This window comes from Adiantum capillus-veneris, chromosome 17, assembly GCF_014529385.1.
Source record: "Adiantum capillus-veneris isolate H3 chromosome 17, ASM1452938v2, whole genome shotgun sequence".
Lineage (NCBI taxonomy): Eukaryota > Viridiplantae > Streptophyta > Polypodiopsida > Polypodiales > Pteridaceae > Adiantum > Adiantum capillus-veneris.
This window is the reverse complement of record NC_140947.1, coordinates 21,657,892-21,671,135: the sequence shown is the minus strand read 5'-3', so window position 1 is coordinate 21,671,135 and position 13,244 is coordinate 21,657,892. Positions and strand designations below refer to the sequence as shown.

The 13,244-nt window shown below is 41.0% G+C and overlaps 1 pseudogene; it reads right to left on the bottom strand.

The window, feature by feature from the left end:
* Positions 1 to 9,393: 9,393 nt before the first annotated feature.
* Positions 9,394 to 10,409, bottom strand: LOC147436907 (uncharacterized; annotated as a pseudogene).
* Between the last annotated feature and the right edge of the window lie 2,835 nt (positions 10,410 to 13,244).

The window sequence follows — 13,244 nt, the reverse complement described above, 5'->3', positions numbered from 1 at the left end:
TATGCTTTGGTGCCACAAGTGCAGCACAGAAAATTGGAGGATAAGACTGTCAAATGTATTTTTGTTGGTTATAGTGCAGAAAGCAAAGGTTAAAGGTTGTATCATCCGCAAACAAAACGTATTCTGGTTTCTCGGGATGTAGTGTTTGTGAAAGATTCTGTTCAGCCCTTGCTGTCATGTACTAGAGACAGTAATGTAAGCTCACAGGACATTTATGACACTTTTTTGCCTCTTTTCAGTGGTGGAAATACGAATGTAAGTTCCAATGAGGCAAATGTATAGCCTATTGGGGTTTCTGAAAATGTTTTAGATCAGCCTATTACTGATGGAGATGTACATGATGTACTTGATGAGGAAAGGGCTGAAAATGAGCAAGCTAGAGGTATGCCAAAATGGCTGGTGCACACTTTGCGTGACAGTAAATTGGATGCACCTTTGTCTAGTTGTACTCATTCAGGCTCTCGCCATGCATCTTATGCATCAGATTGTTATGCTTTGGCTGTGTCTAGCTTACATGATGTTGAGGAGCCTCTGACTTTTGATGAAGCACAAAATTCAAAAAATTGGATGGCTGCCATGCAATCAGAATATGATGCACTTATAGAAAATGACACATGGACTTTATGTGATTTGCCTCTTGGCAAAAAGGCCATTGGTACGAAGTGGGTTTACAAGTTGAAACGCAAGCCGGATGGTGAAATCAATCGCCATAAGGCTCGACTTGTTGCAAAGGGTTATGCACAACAAAAAGGCATAGATTATGAAGAGACTTTTGCTCCCACTTGTCGTATGACTATTGTGCGTTTTCTATGTGCATTGGCAGCTCATTTTGGTTGGCATGTACATCAATCAGACATTGTTACTGCTTTCTTAAATGGTGACATATTTGAGAAAGTTTATGTAACGTAGCCTCGCGGTTTTGTCATAAAAGGACAAGAGGACAAAGTGTGCAAATGTAACAAGGCTTTGTATGGGCTGAAGCAATCTCCTCGTTCTTGGTATGAGAAATCTGACACTCATTTGGTCAAACAAGGCTTTCGTAACAGTCCAACAGAAAGCACATTGTATGTAAAGCGTGAGGGTGATGTACTTCTCATCGTGGTTCTTCATGTTGATGATTTGCTGACCACTGGACCAAATGAGAGACAAATTGCTGAATTTAAGGCTGATTTGAATGCTACTTTCAAGATGAAAGATTTGGGGCTGTTGCATCATTATTTGGGCACACAGTTTAAGCAGTGTGATGGTGGTATTGCCTTGTGTCAGAAAAGTTACATAGAGACATTGCTATGTAAGTTTGGACTTGAGGATTGCAAACCTATTGCCACTCCCATGGAAACAGGTTTGAAGTTGAGTCTACATGATGCTGGCGATCCTGCTGATGTCACTCTTTACCAAACTGTTGTTGGCTGCCTCATTTATGTACGCAACACGAGGCCGGATATTCAGTTTGCAGTCTCATAGGTTAGCAGATTTATGCATAGCCCAGGGTCTAAGCATTGGCACGCTGTCAAGAGGATTTTCCGCTACCTTAGTGGCACTTTACATCTTGGCTTGTTTTATCCCAAGGGGGGATCATTGCCGCTAGACTTACATGCTTTTTCGGACTCATATTGGGCTGGTTGTTTTGACACGTGAGTGTCCACAAGTGGTTTCTGTTTCATGCTTGGCAGTTCATGTATATCATGGTTGAGCAAGAAGCAACCTACTGTGGCCACTTCGAGTTGTGAGGCTGAGTACAGGGCAGTCTTCACAGCTACGGTTGAGTGTGTATGGCTCAGACGCCTTATGGCTGATTTCGGTGTTGGACAGGACACTGCCAACACTATCTATACTGACAGTTAGAGCGCATTGGCAGTTGCGAGGAACCCAGTTTTTCATGCTCGCACAAAGCACATTGAGGTGCATTACCACTATGTCAGGGAGAGGCTCTCAACAGGAGAGATCAGCTGGGCTTATGTGCCAACATAGGACAACCTTGCAGATCTTTTCACAAAGGCATTGTCTCGTGAAAAGATTGAAGCTTTTCGCAAAGCTTTGGGCCTACTCCCCTTTGTGGACTGATCCTGTCCTTAGGGCATGGCACTTCCCTTTACTCATGTGCCAGCTCTCGTTCACCGCATCACTCCAGGGGGGATGTGTTACCATATACATGTGGTAGTGATGTGTGTGAACACACTAGGACCGCCGAGGTTTTTTTTCCCTCTTTAGGAGGTTTTTTCCCCCGTGCATTGTATATACGCCCATCACTCTAGGGCTACCTATCTTTTACATTGCACACTAAGTAACACACTCTCTATTGTGTGCCTTGAGCTTCCTTCGTCTTCTCCAAGCTGTGTGTGTTTCTGTACAACCCTAATTCCAACATTTGTGACATTATCTTCTTACAAACCAATTCATATTTTTTGTGGATCATCAGACACTATTGTATTCAATGAACAAACCATGTAATATTGGCCGCATGGTTCGATGGTTATTATATTTCTAGAGGGTGATCAGAAGGTGGACCATTTGTCGTGATTGATACATGGGGAAGCACCTCTTGGAGTTGATGATGACTTTCCAGACTCGTACCTTTTCAACTTACAGATGGTACCGTGGTGGAAGGAACATGTGATACCACTTCTTACCATAGGTTCGTTGTTGCTGATTCAAAGGCAACCATTAATCATTGAGCAATCACGCTCACTTGTTCTTATAGAGAGACAACTGTATAAGCAGAGAAAGGACGGAATACTCAGGCTATGTATAGAGCCATCCGAGGAAGAATTGTACTTGAGACAAGCTCACGTACAAAGGATGGGATTTCATAATGCAAAAACACAAATATGTCAACAGAGATTGATGAGACTTGGGATGTATTGTCCTCATGTGCAAAAGAGTGTCCATGACTATGTTAGTTCATGTGAGACTTGTGCCATTCAAAAGCCAATCGAACATGCTACACTCTTCAGAATAATAGAAGCACCCAAGTGGGAGAAATGCATATTGGATTACATTGAACAAAGAGTCTTGCCAACAAACATGAGCATATCCAAACTACACTCAATCCAGAGAGAAGCTAAGAACTATGTAATCATTCAAAATAGCCTTTATCAAGAGGAATATACAATAACTTGCAAATTTATACCGCAAAAAATGAGTACTTTATCGATTCTTGAGCAAGCACATGCCGAACGAGTAGGAGGTCACTTTTTAGCTGTGTCAAAACCGCAAAAGCAATACTTCTTGCACGAATTGGGTGGCCTACTTTGTACATGGATATAGAACATTATGTCAAACTATGTGATGATTGTCAACAAACAAAAGTATCGATGTGCCACAATGAAATTCCATTAAGACCAATGACGGGAGCAAGGACCTTTGCCAAATGAGGGATAGACTTTGTTGGACCAATCTCACCCCACTGGCATATTGAACACATTCTCAATACATCATAGTGGCCACATATTATTAGACCAAGTGGGTAGAAGCTAAGGCAACACAAAAGAACGATGCCCGAATGATAACGTTCTTGTATGAGAACAGTTTCAGTAGATATGGGCTTCTGATTGAGATAGTGAGTGATTGAGGGACTCATTTAATCAATGATACGGTTGACTATCTATTGCGCGAGTTTATGGTGCTTCATTCTAAATCAATGCCACATCACTCTCAAGCAAATGGGCAAGCCGAGAGCACAAACAAAATTCTATGCAGGCTCCATTTTTCTTGAGCTCTAGCAATCCGATGTCAATTTTGACACTTGCATTGTGTTCCTTGTCTTATGATTTTTAAGTTAAGTGTAATCATTGTCATTTTATAGTGGTTTGCAACTACATGTTAGTGAGCTAAACTGGATGTTTTGATTGCATTAATAATTGTTTTTTGATGTTTTGACCATAGGAGAGTGTTCCTAGACCATAGGGCAACCTTTCTAGTATCTTTTGTTGCAATTTTTAGGACCCTGATCACGATGGATCGTGATTTTGGTACCTTGTTGTATGGCAACCAAACTTGGTAGAATTGTGCCTTTGTGTTTTGTTGCGTTTGGACTTTGTTTGCGTGCTGAAATGGCAAATAGCTTTGTTCCATAGGTTTGACACCCTTAAAGAGTCCCCGTGACCCATCCAAGTTGCTTCCTTTAGTATTGACATTATGTTAGTGCCAGATAGCTATGTTACAACGTCCATTGCAATAAACTGCTTACATTATATCTATCACCCAATAGAAGAAAAAGGTTGTTGTTGATAAGCATAGACGAGCCTTGACCTTCAAACAAAATGATTGGGTATTTCTCAAGTTTCCAAAAGTACACCCAAGTCACACTATAGGCAAGGGAACACAACAATGCCCAATGGGTCACCGGAATATTATGCTAAGCTAGAAAAAAGATGCTCTGGCCCATTTCAAATTCTTAAGTCTATCAAATGAAACAATTTATAAGTCAAGGTTACCAAGTACTTGGATCATTCATAGTGACTTTCATGTGAGCCTCTTGAAACCTTATAAGGGTGAGCCATCCAAAGAACCAGTAATTGAAGAACCACCCAAGTTTGAGGGTCAAGAAGAGATTTTGCAGTCAAAGAGCATCCTACGACATGAAGACATGTTTTTAAGAAGTGGTAAGACTATGCGACAATATATTTGTCAAATTTAAGAATTATCTTTTTGAAGCTGCAAGGTGGATGCAAGAAATCCAAGTAAGGATAATGTAAACCTTGTAGATTCTTACAATAACTCTTGTCAAAAATAAGTTTTAAGTGTATGCATACCATGAATCAAGCTTGTGGTAGCTTAGTCTCTCAAGCATCTAGTAGACCTTGACAATCTACTATGAAAGATGATTAAATCTAAGTAAAGACATGCTTGCAATAGCTAAGCCTTCCAAGCACTAAGTGGAGCTAGTCACCATTGTGAAAGAATCTCGACTGATAAAATGGGATCCTCTACCCAAAGTAACAAGACTAGGTATGACTTTATTGTCCCTACCCCATAATTAAGGACAACTATGATTTCAAGGGAGAGGTAATGTCATGAATATTAAGCTCTAACCTTCTAAAAGTATTTTTTGTCTTAATTTGGTCACTTAAGTCCATGGAAAATAAAAAGAGAACAAGTGAGATTGATTAAGTGCTAATGGACTGGACCAACCGGTCAATGCATTGGGACCAAAAGGGAAAAATTCTATAAAAGAGAAAGGGTTATTTCTAACAAGTTATCACAATCATAGGTATAGGTCAAGGAAGGATATATGCATCCCGAAGAGCAACCTTGATCAAAGGGACAAGACAAAGGAGATCATCGAGAGCAATTATAGGAGTCTAATTTATATGGAAAATGTTTGTGCTAGGAAATTTAGTAGGTCTAAATTTAGCAGGTTTTGGGAGTAGCTTGGCGGCACCTCCAAAGCATTGTGCTAAGGTTTTGCATAGGATGTGAAAGTTCTAAAGCCCAAAGAGAGAGTTTTATTTCTACCAAAGTTTATCCTAATTTAGCAGGTCCTAAATTAGAGGATAGGGTGTAGCCCCGAGTCAGCTTTATAAGCCTCCAAGATTTGTTTAAAGGTCTTAAAAGGATAAGTTTATGGTTTTTAATAAATGAAAGGGTAAAGCTAAAGACTAAGGCTAGATCCAACCTTCTTCATTTAGTAAGTTGTTTGAGGATTAATCAAACGGGCGTCCACCTGGCCGGACACGTAGCCGAACACCGCATTTGTAGTCTATTATTTTGCCAAGCTAGTATAGTGATACTCTATGTAAATCCTGATTCTAGAGTAGCAGGTCAATTCCCTGAGTTATAATTTTGTCATGACAATTGTAAAGGTCCATGTGAGTCAGCCACTAGCCATTTAGAATGCCCTAGGTATAAATGTCAATAACCTTAATGTGAAAGGAGGCTTATCTTTAGAGAAGAAAGAGCTCTGCTATACGTACGCTCAAGCTACGAAGCTACTCCAACTTGTAGTCAACTTTTTTAATGATTGGGTAATCCATTTTCAATTCCAAAACTTGCATTGTGTTCCTCTCTCTTTTCTCTTTCATTTAAGTGTAAGCATTGTCAGTTTTGCTGTGATTTGCGACTACGCGTCTGTGAATTTTAATTGCAAATTTTAATGCTTAAATCACTATTTTCAGTCGTTTTGACCATAGGAGAGTGTTTCTAGACCATAGGGCGACCTTTTTGGACTGATGTGTTGTAGTTTTTAGGACCTTTTTCATGATGGATCGTGATTTTGGTACCTTCTTGGATTGCGACAAGACTTGGTAGAATAGTGCCGTAGGTGTCCTAGACCTCCTCCAAAATTTTTATTGCATTTTGAGCCCATTCGAGTGCCGAAATGGCATGATGACCTAGAGCTGTGAGAAAGGCATAGGCAGATTTTCTTGATCATTGAGTGATTGGTTTACTTGTTGAGTTGGTATGTTTGCTTGTTAAGGTTCACTTCTTGAGATTGACGATCTCAAAGAGTCTCTATGCCCCATCCGAGTTACTTCCTTGAATATTGACATCATGTTAGTGCCAAATCGCTATGCTACAGATGTCCATCATGACAACCCACTAACATTGGCGCTTGAACGGGTGTCCACCTGGCTGGACACGTAGCCAGACACCAAATTTGTAGTCCCGAGCTAGTGTAGTGATACTCTATGTAAATCTTAATTCTAGAGTAGCAGATTCCTTGAGTTATAATTTTGTCATGACAATTGTAAAGGTCCATGTGAGTTGGCCACTGGCCATTTAAAATGCCCTAGGTATAAAGGTCAATAATCTTAATGTGAAAGGAGGCTTATCTTTAGAGAAGAAAGAGCTCTGCTATAAGTACGCTCGAGCTACAAAGCTGTTCCAACTTGTAATCAACTTTGCTAATGATTGGGTAATCCGTTTTCAATTCTGAAACTTGCATTGTGTTCCTCTCTCTTTGCTCTTTCATTTAAGTGTAAGAATTGTTAGTTCTGTTGTGGTTCGCGACTATGCATCTGTGAGTCTTAATTGCGTATTTGAGTGCTTACATCATTGTTTTTAGCCGTTGTGACCATAGGAGAGTGTTCCTAGACCATAGGCCGACCTTTCTAGACAGATTTGTTGCAATTTTGAGGACCTTTTTTATGATGGATTGTGATTTTGGTACCTTGTTGTATTGCAACCAGACTTGGTAGGATAGTGCCCCAGGTGTCCTAGACCATCTCCTAAAGTTTCGTTGCATTTCAAGTATGTTCGAGTGCCGAAGTGGCGTGATGACTTAGATCTGTGAGGAAGGACATAGGCAGATTTCCATGATCATTGAGTGATTGGTTTGCTTGTTGAGTTGGTGTGTTTACTTCTTAAGGTTCACTTCTTGAGATTGACGATCTTAAAGAGTCTCTGTGTCCTATCCGAGTCACTTCCCTGAGTATTGACATTATGTTAGTGCCAGATCTCTATGCTACAGACATCCATCGTGGTGACCCGCCACTTGAAGTACCTGTCGTGCAAGGTGAGTGCTTGGGAGAAACAAGGGAAGAGTGTCTACTGCAAGTGCCATTTATGGGACACTCTATATGCATACAAGAAATTTGTCAAACAAAAGCATGTAGTGCGGAAGGTGGAGGGTGCTTCAAGGAACAAATGTAGCACATGTGACATTAAAGGATGTCTCAATAGCTTCCACATTTCCAAGAAGGGTTTTTGATGTATAAGCTTCTCCACTCATACCTCACTGTGCTGAGTATGTGAGTGTCTTTTTGGAATTTCTCCTTCACTTACCACTATACTACAATGACTTTGACTCTTATGCTCACCTATACCAACATGAGCAACACAACGTAATTATGCTCAACTCTTCTCGCTTGAACAATACCTAGAATAACTAAGACGCTTAGACCACAAAGAATATTAAATGAAGGTTTGGGACTAACACCTCGCTCATTTAGTGGCTTAACTACCTGACTCTGACTTTTATGCCATGTATGCTTAATGGCGACTTGGACTTACCTGTTGAAGGCCAGAAACCCAATTCCATAAGTTCTAGAAATTTAGGCCTCTTCCATTGTGTTGGTCTTTGGATGCCACCATTTTTTCAAGTAGGTTGGCATATTTTGGCTCCTCTTGACTTGCTTCTCGTATGTTCATACATCTTTGTAAAACAAGTCCTTTAGCTTTGGTAGGTTTTGATGTAGCCTTTGCGTTAATTTTCATGAGAAGCGATTGTCGAGGTGTGTGGGTTTTTGTCATTGAGTTTCCACTAGCAATTTTGGAGACCACCTTGTCTTTGGTTCGTGTGTGATTGTCTTTGGCATTTGATTCTTTTTCTTGATGACTCGATGGACACTAGGCTTTGATATCCATACCTAATTGTTTTAGTTGTAGAAGCCCTTATTCTCTAGTTGAGAGGAGGTATCCATCTGTATATTGGAGCGGTCTTGGTTGCAATTGGATTATGTTGGCTTTTGGTTGTCATTGCTTGCCTTTGGATAGAAGCTTGTGCTACCTGATTTCTCTTGGTTGTTCCAGGTTGAGCTACAAATTTTGGAGTCTTACTAAACAGTGAGCTAACATTCTCGAGCAAAGACAAAACCGAGCGACTTTTTCACAAACATTGAGCTTTGTTATTAGCAGTATCTCATGTGGAACTCTCTCTCTCTCTCTCTCTCTCTCTCTCTCTCATGTGTTTGGACTCTGCAAATGAGTTGAGAAACATCTCTCTCTCCTCTAGCAAAAACTAACAAACAAACCTACTAGAAAAAATTCACACCGCGTCAAAGCAGTCCGTGTCGGCACAAACTATTTCTAATAGGTTTATTTTTTAGTTTTTAAGTGAGCAGTGGATCTTGAAAATTCAAAATAGCTAGTTAGAGGAAGGGGGAGAAGGAGAAAATCCGCTTGGAAAATTCATGAAAATAGTTAAATTGAAAAAAAGTATGCAAACCTACTAGAAAAAATTCACACCGCGTCAAAGCAGTCCATGTCGGCACAAACTATTTCTAATATGATTATTTTTTAGATTTTAAGTGAGCAGTGGATCTTGAAAATTCAAAATAGCTAGTTAGAGGAAGGGGGAGAAGGAGAAAATCCGCTTGGAAAATTCATGAAAATAGTTAAATTGAAAAAAAGTATGTTATTTGAGGAAAATATCTATGTGAATATACCATAGAGGTTTTGCAAGACATCCTAGGGTTTTGCAATTGCAAGAGAGTTCTCTCTCTCTCTCTCTCTCTCTCTCTCTCTCTCTCTCTCTCTCTCTCTCTCTCTCTCTCTCTCTCTCTCTCTCTCTCAACCAAAAACTGCGGACTGCTTCCTGCAGTTTTTTTCCAGTTTTTGGTTGTGAGAGAGAGAGAGAGAGAGAGAGAGAGAGAGAGAGAGAGAGAGAGAGAGAGAGAGAGAGAGAGAGAGAGAGAGAGAGAGAGAGAGAGAGATGGACTGGAACCCAGCCCGCTATCGTGAGCGGCGGCGAAGGAGACGGTTTGGGATGCAGTGAGTGGGACGCAAGGGTTCTATGATTGGAACGAGATGAACCAGGCAAACACTAATGGCCATCACTGCGAGATCATTCCGAATGGCGAGCTGTGCAGAGGCGGGCAGGAGAAGTATAAGGGCCTTGACCCACCAACTTGTCCTCCCACATCTCCTTGACATACCTCTAGAAGGCCACTGCCCCACACAGCGGCTTCTTCGAGTTTTGCCAGTTGAGAGTTCAAAATTTAGGCTAGGCTGCAATGATCAGACTTGGAGGACCCCCACTTCATCAACGTCACTGACCCCACGCTTCTCAACGGCTCCTACCAATTCCCCGGCACCACGCCTGTCGGAAAATCTGGCCGCCACCTCATCTATGTCATTTGTTAGCGCTCCGACAACCCCGAGGCCTTCTACTGCTTCTCTGACGTCAACTTCGTCGATGTAGATGCAGATGATGCCGCTGTCCACCTCTCTGTCCACTTCACCACCTAGCAGTTAGCAAGCAGCTGGGGGTGATGAGTGCGTGCCAGGTGCCAAGACATTCATGTAATATGCAGTAGACCGCCACTAATTGCTATCCTAGAGCCAGCGCACAGCTCTCACGCACGCACAGACTGCTTTGCTCTTGTTAGAATAAGAATCAATAATAATTTTTTCCATGCACGTCGCCTCTCTGTTTTGATCTCTGTTATGGCAGGTTGTCTGGTTTGGTGGGAATAGCATGGGGACCTAGCTTGTGCTTCTGCTCGATTAGGACATTGCGCAAAGAGTTTCTTGCTGTCTAATATCTCTGCCAAACTACGAGGTTGGTTTACTAAGTAGTAAGGGGCCAGGGCGGTCATGATTGTTTGCGACTACGCGAGTTGATAATATAAAAAGACCTGATTATTTATGCATTTTGAACCTGCTGGAACCTGTCCACGCCGGCGCGGACTGGTTCCGACAGGTTTCAATGATTTTTCTTTTGCTTTTCCTAATATCAAGGCGGCCATGCTGCGCGACTTTATTATATAAAAAAAATGCTCTTTAGAGAATGCCCATGAGTTTAGTAAGGCATGTTGAAACCTGCTGGAACCTGTCCGCGCCGGCGCGGACTGGTTTTGACAGGTTTCAATGAATTTTTTTTGCTTGCTCTAATACCAAGGCGGCCATGCTGCGTGACTTCATTATATTAAAAAAAATTTGTTTAGAGAATGCCCATGAGCTTAGTAAGGCATGCTGAAACCTGTTGGAACCTATCCGCGTCGGCGCGGACTGGTTCAGACAAGTTTCAACATGCCTTAAATTTTTGTTTGGTTTACAAAGGAGGCAATGGTCTGTGTAAGAAAGAAAGTTTTTTCGAGCATTGGATAAATTTTTTTGTACCTTTTTTGTTTTGTTTTACTAGGATGGCCATGGTCTGCGACTCTGAGTGAGTTGACTATATAAAAAAAATTGATTTGTATAGCATGCTCATGAGCTTCGTAAAATATGTTGAACTTGCTAGAACCTGTCCGCGTGGCTAGGTCCCTGTTTTGGAGAGCATGCTCCTTATCGCTGGCATGGTAGAATTGCAATGCATGCAATATATCTCGCTCCTCAACCATCATCCTACTTCTATCCACATCATGGAAAAAACAAGTATTGCATCCGACTTGCTAGTCAATATGTGTCCTCTCCCAGTTGATGGTCATCCTTGTTCTCAAGGCCCTTATGTTCTACCTCATCAAACACCTCCAAATTCTTGCCTTGGAGTAGATGGCACACACCGTGTGGTATGAGTGCAAGGAAGATGCGACATGGTGTGGAAGCCTGGTTAGCTCTTACAATCTTGGTTTTGAGCTAATCTAGAGTCACTCAATGAAACCACAAGACATGCAATGATATCCATACCAATTTCTTTACACTTTTGCCACCATTACAAAGGTGCACCTTGCGGGTTGCAACATTGTGGAACTCTTCTCTGCATCTGACCAGGAGCTCAACTTCTACAAGAATCTTAGAGAGCTTGCTTTATTCTACTTTATAAACAGAGTTCAAGATTCTCTCAACTTTGCAGAGATGCCTTCACAAGTATTGTGCAAATTGATTGAACCTCTGGGAATTACTCACAGTTAAAAACTGAAAGAATTGCATGTGCCACTTCACGATGGGATGAGCTTTCTCATGATATGCATTACACTATTGTCTCCTGGAGTTTTTATATATATATTTTTTTGAGAAAACATGAAATTGTATTAAAAAAGGGGTGGAGCTTTACAACAGTGCCTCACAGGAGGGAAGAGAGGCATCCCAACTTCTTTACAAAGATAGGGCCAAACAAATCATCCTAAGTCTATCTGAGGAGTAAAATGAGAGCATGGCATCCCGCCAACACTGCCACCTTAGGCACTTTTGATTTGCATGGCTTTGCAAGGTGCAATTCATGTTTGAACACGAAGTGGTTTCTTTTCCTTATGAAAAGTTTTAAAGTAAAGGTTTGCTACTCAGTAACCCAAAACAATGAGATTCCTCTTTATTGTCCGGGTAGGGAGATTAAGTATGTATAATTGGATACGATAATGGTGTCACAAGCATTCCACTTTTGTAAATTGCTTGCTGGTTTTTGGTTGTGTAGAGTGATGTAGTTCTGTGTGCGTGCGCGTGCGCGCTAATCTCTTTGTTGTTGCTCATATTTGCTCAGAAATTGGCTTTGCTCGGTTTTTTTTGCTCGTTGATTGGAAACCCCCCAAATTTTGGCAGCCATATTTGAGTGTTACCTTTGTAAAATCCTTGTGCTTCGAGTAGCTTGACTGGAATCAACCGCTGTTTCACTTGTCTTTGTTGGGTAGCTTCGTTGAATTATAGCTTGGTACCCAAACTTGTCGCATTACTTGCTTGGAAGGTCTTATCTTCTGTCTTTTTTTGTTGTTCTTTCTCCTACTTGAGTTGTTTACCTTGTGTTGAAAGTGCGTCTTGTTCTTTGTAGAACTCGTTGGTTGAGGTGGGGAGGTCCAGGCTATTACTTAGGCTTTTTGGCCCAAACATTAGCATTTCCTTGAAAGTAGCCCTGAGCAGTGATTGACTCATTTGATGCTACCCACCCTGTCACTTTATGTTGTTGAGGTTGAGCTAGTGTTTGTTGTATCCAAACTGGGTCTTTGACTTGGATGTGCTCTTTGAATACTAGCACTTGATTTTTTCTTTGGCTTCTTTTGGATGCTTTTTTGTGATGGAAACTTTGGTTGACTTTTTGTTTTTGTTTCCATTGCATTGTCGATGGTTTGGCTCTTGATGTCGAGGCTTCATGGGAAGCTTGATGGAAGATCATTGAGGGTAAAGTTGTCTTGTGAAGTTGATATACTTCAGTTTTTACCTTTGCATTACCTTTTTCTATGATAGTTGGCGATTTCTTCTCCACATGGATTTGAGAAGCTTCATGGAGTTAAATCTTGTAATCGGTGTCGAAAGAAGATGTTCCTCCAGCTTTCTATCAAGACTAGACTCTCCTTGATATGATGGGATTTAATTATGTGGAAAGTATCCTTGTACTCACGAATACTCAACTTGAGTACGGCTTCTTCCATGTCAAAGCTAGAAATTTCCGTTTTAGAACTTGTGTACACTATCTCCTCTAGCTTGGTGATTTGTGGCTTTCCCATCACGATCCATGTTTCATAATTCATTAGATTCTTTGTTTCTTTTGGATCTACATGTGATTTTGAGGTTTTTTTCTCCACATATGCAAAATTTGATAGTTGTAGGAGACAAGTTGATCTTCTTCCTTATCCTTGTTCTTGTCTTAATCTTGCATTTGCTGAACATTTGACGTTGAACTTGAAACTTTTTTCCTTTATCTGCTTTCATTT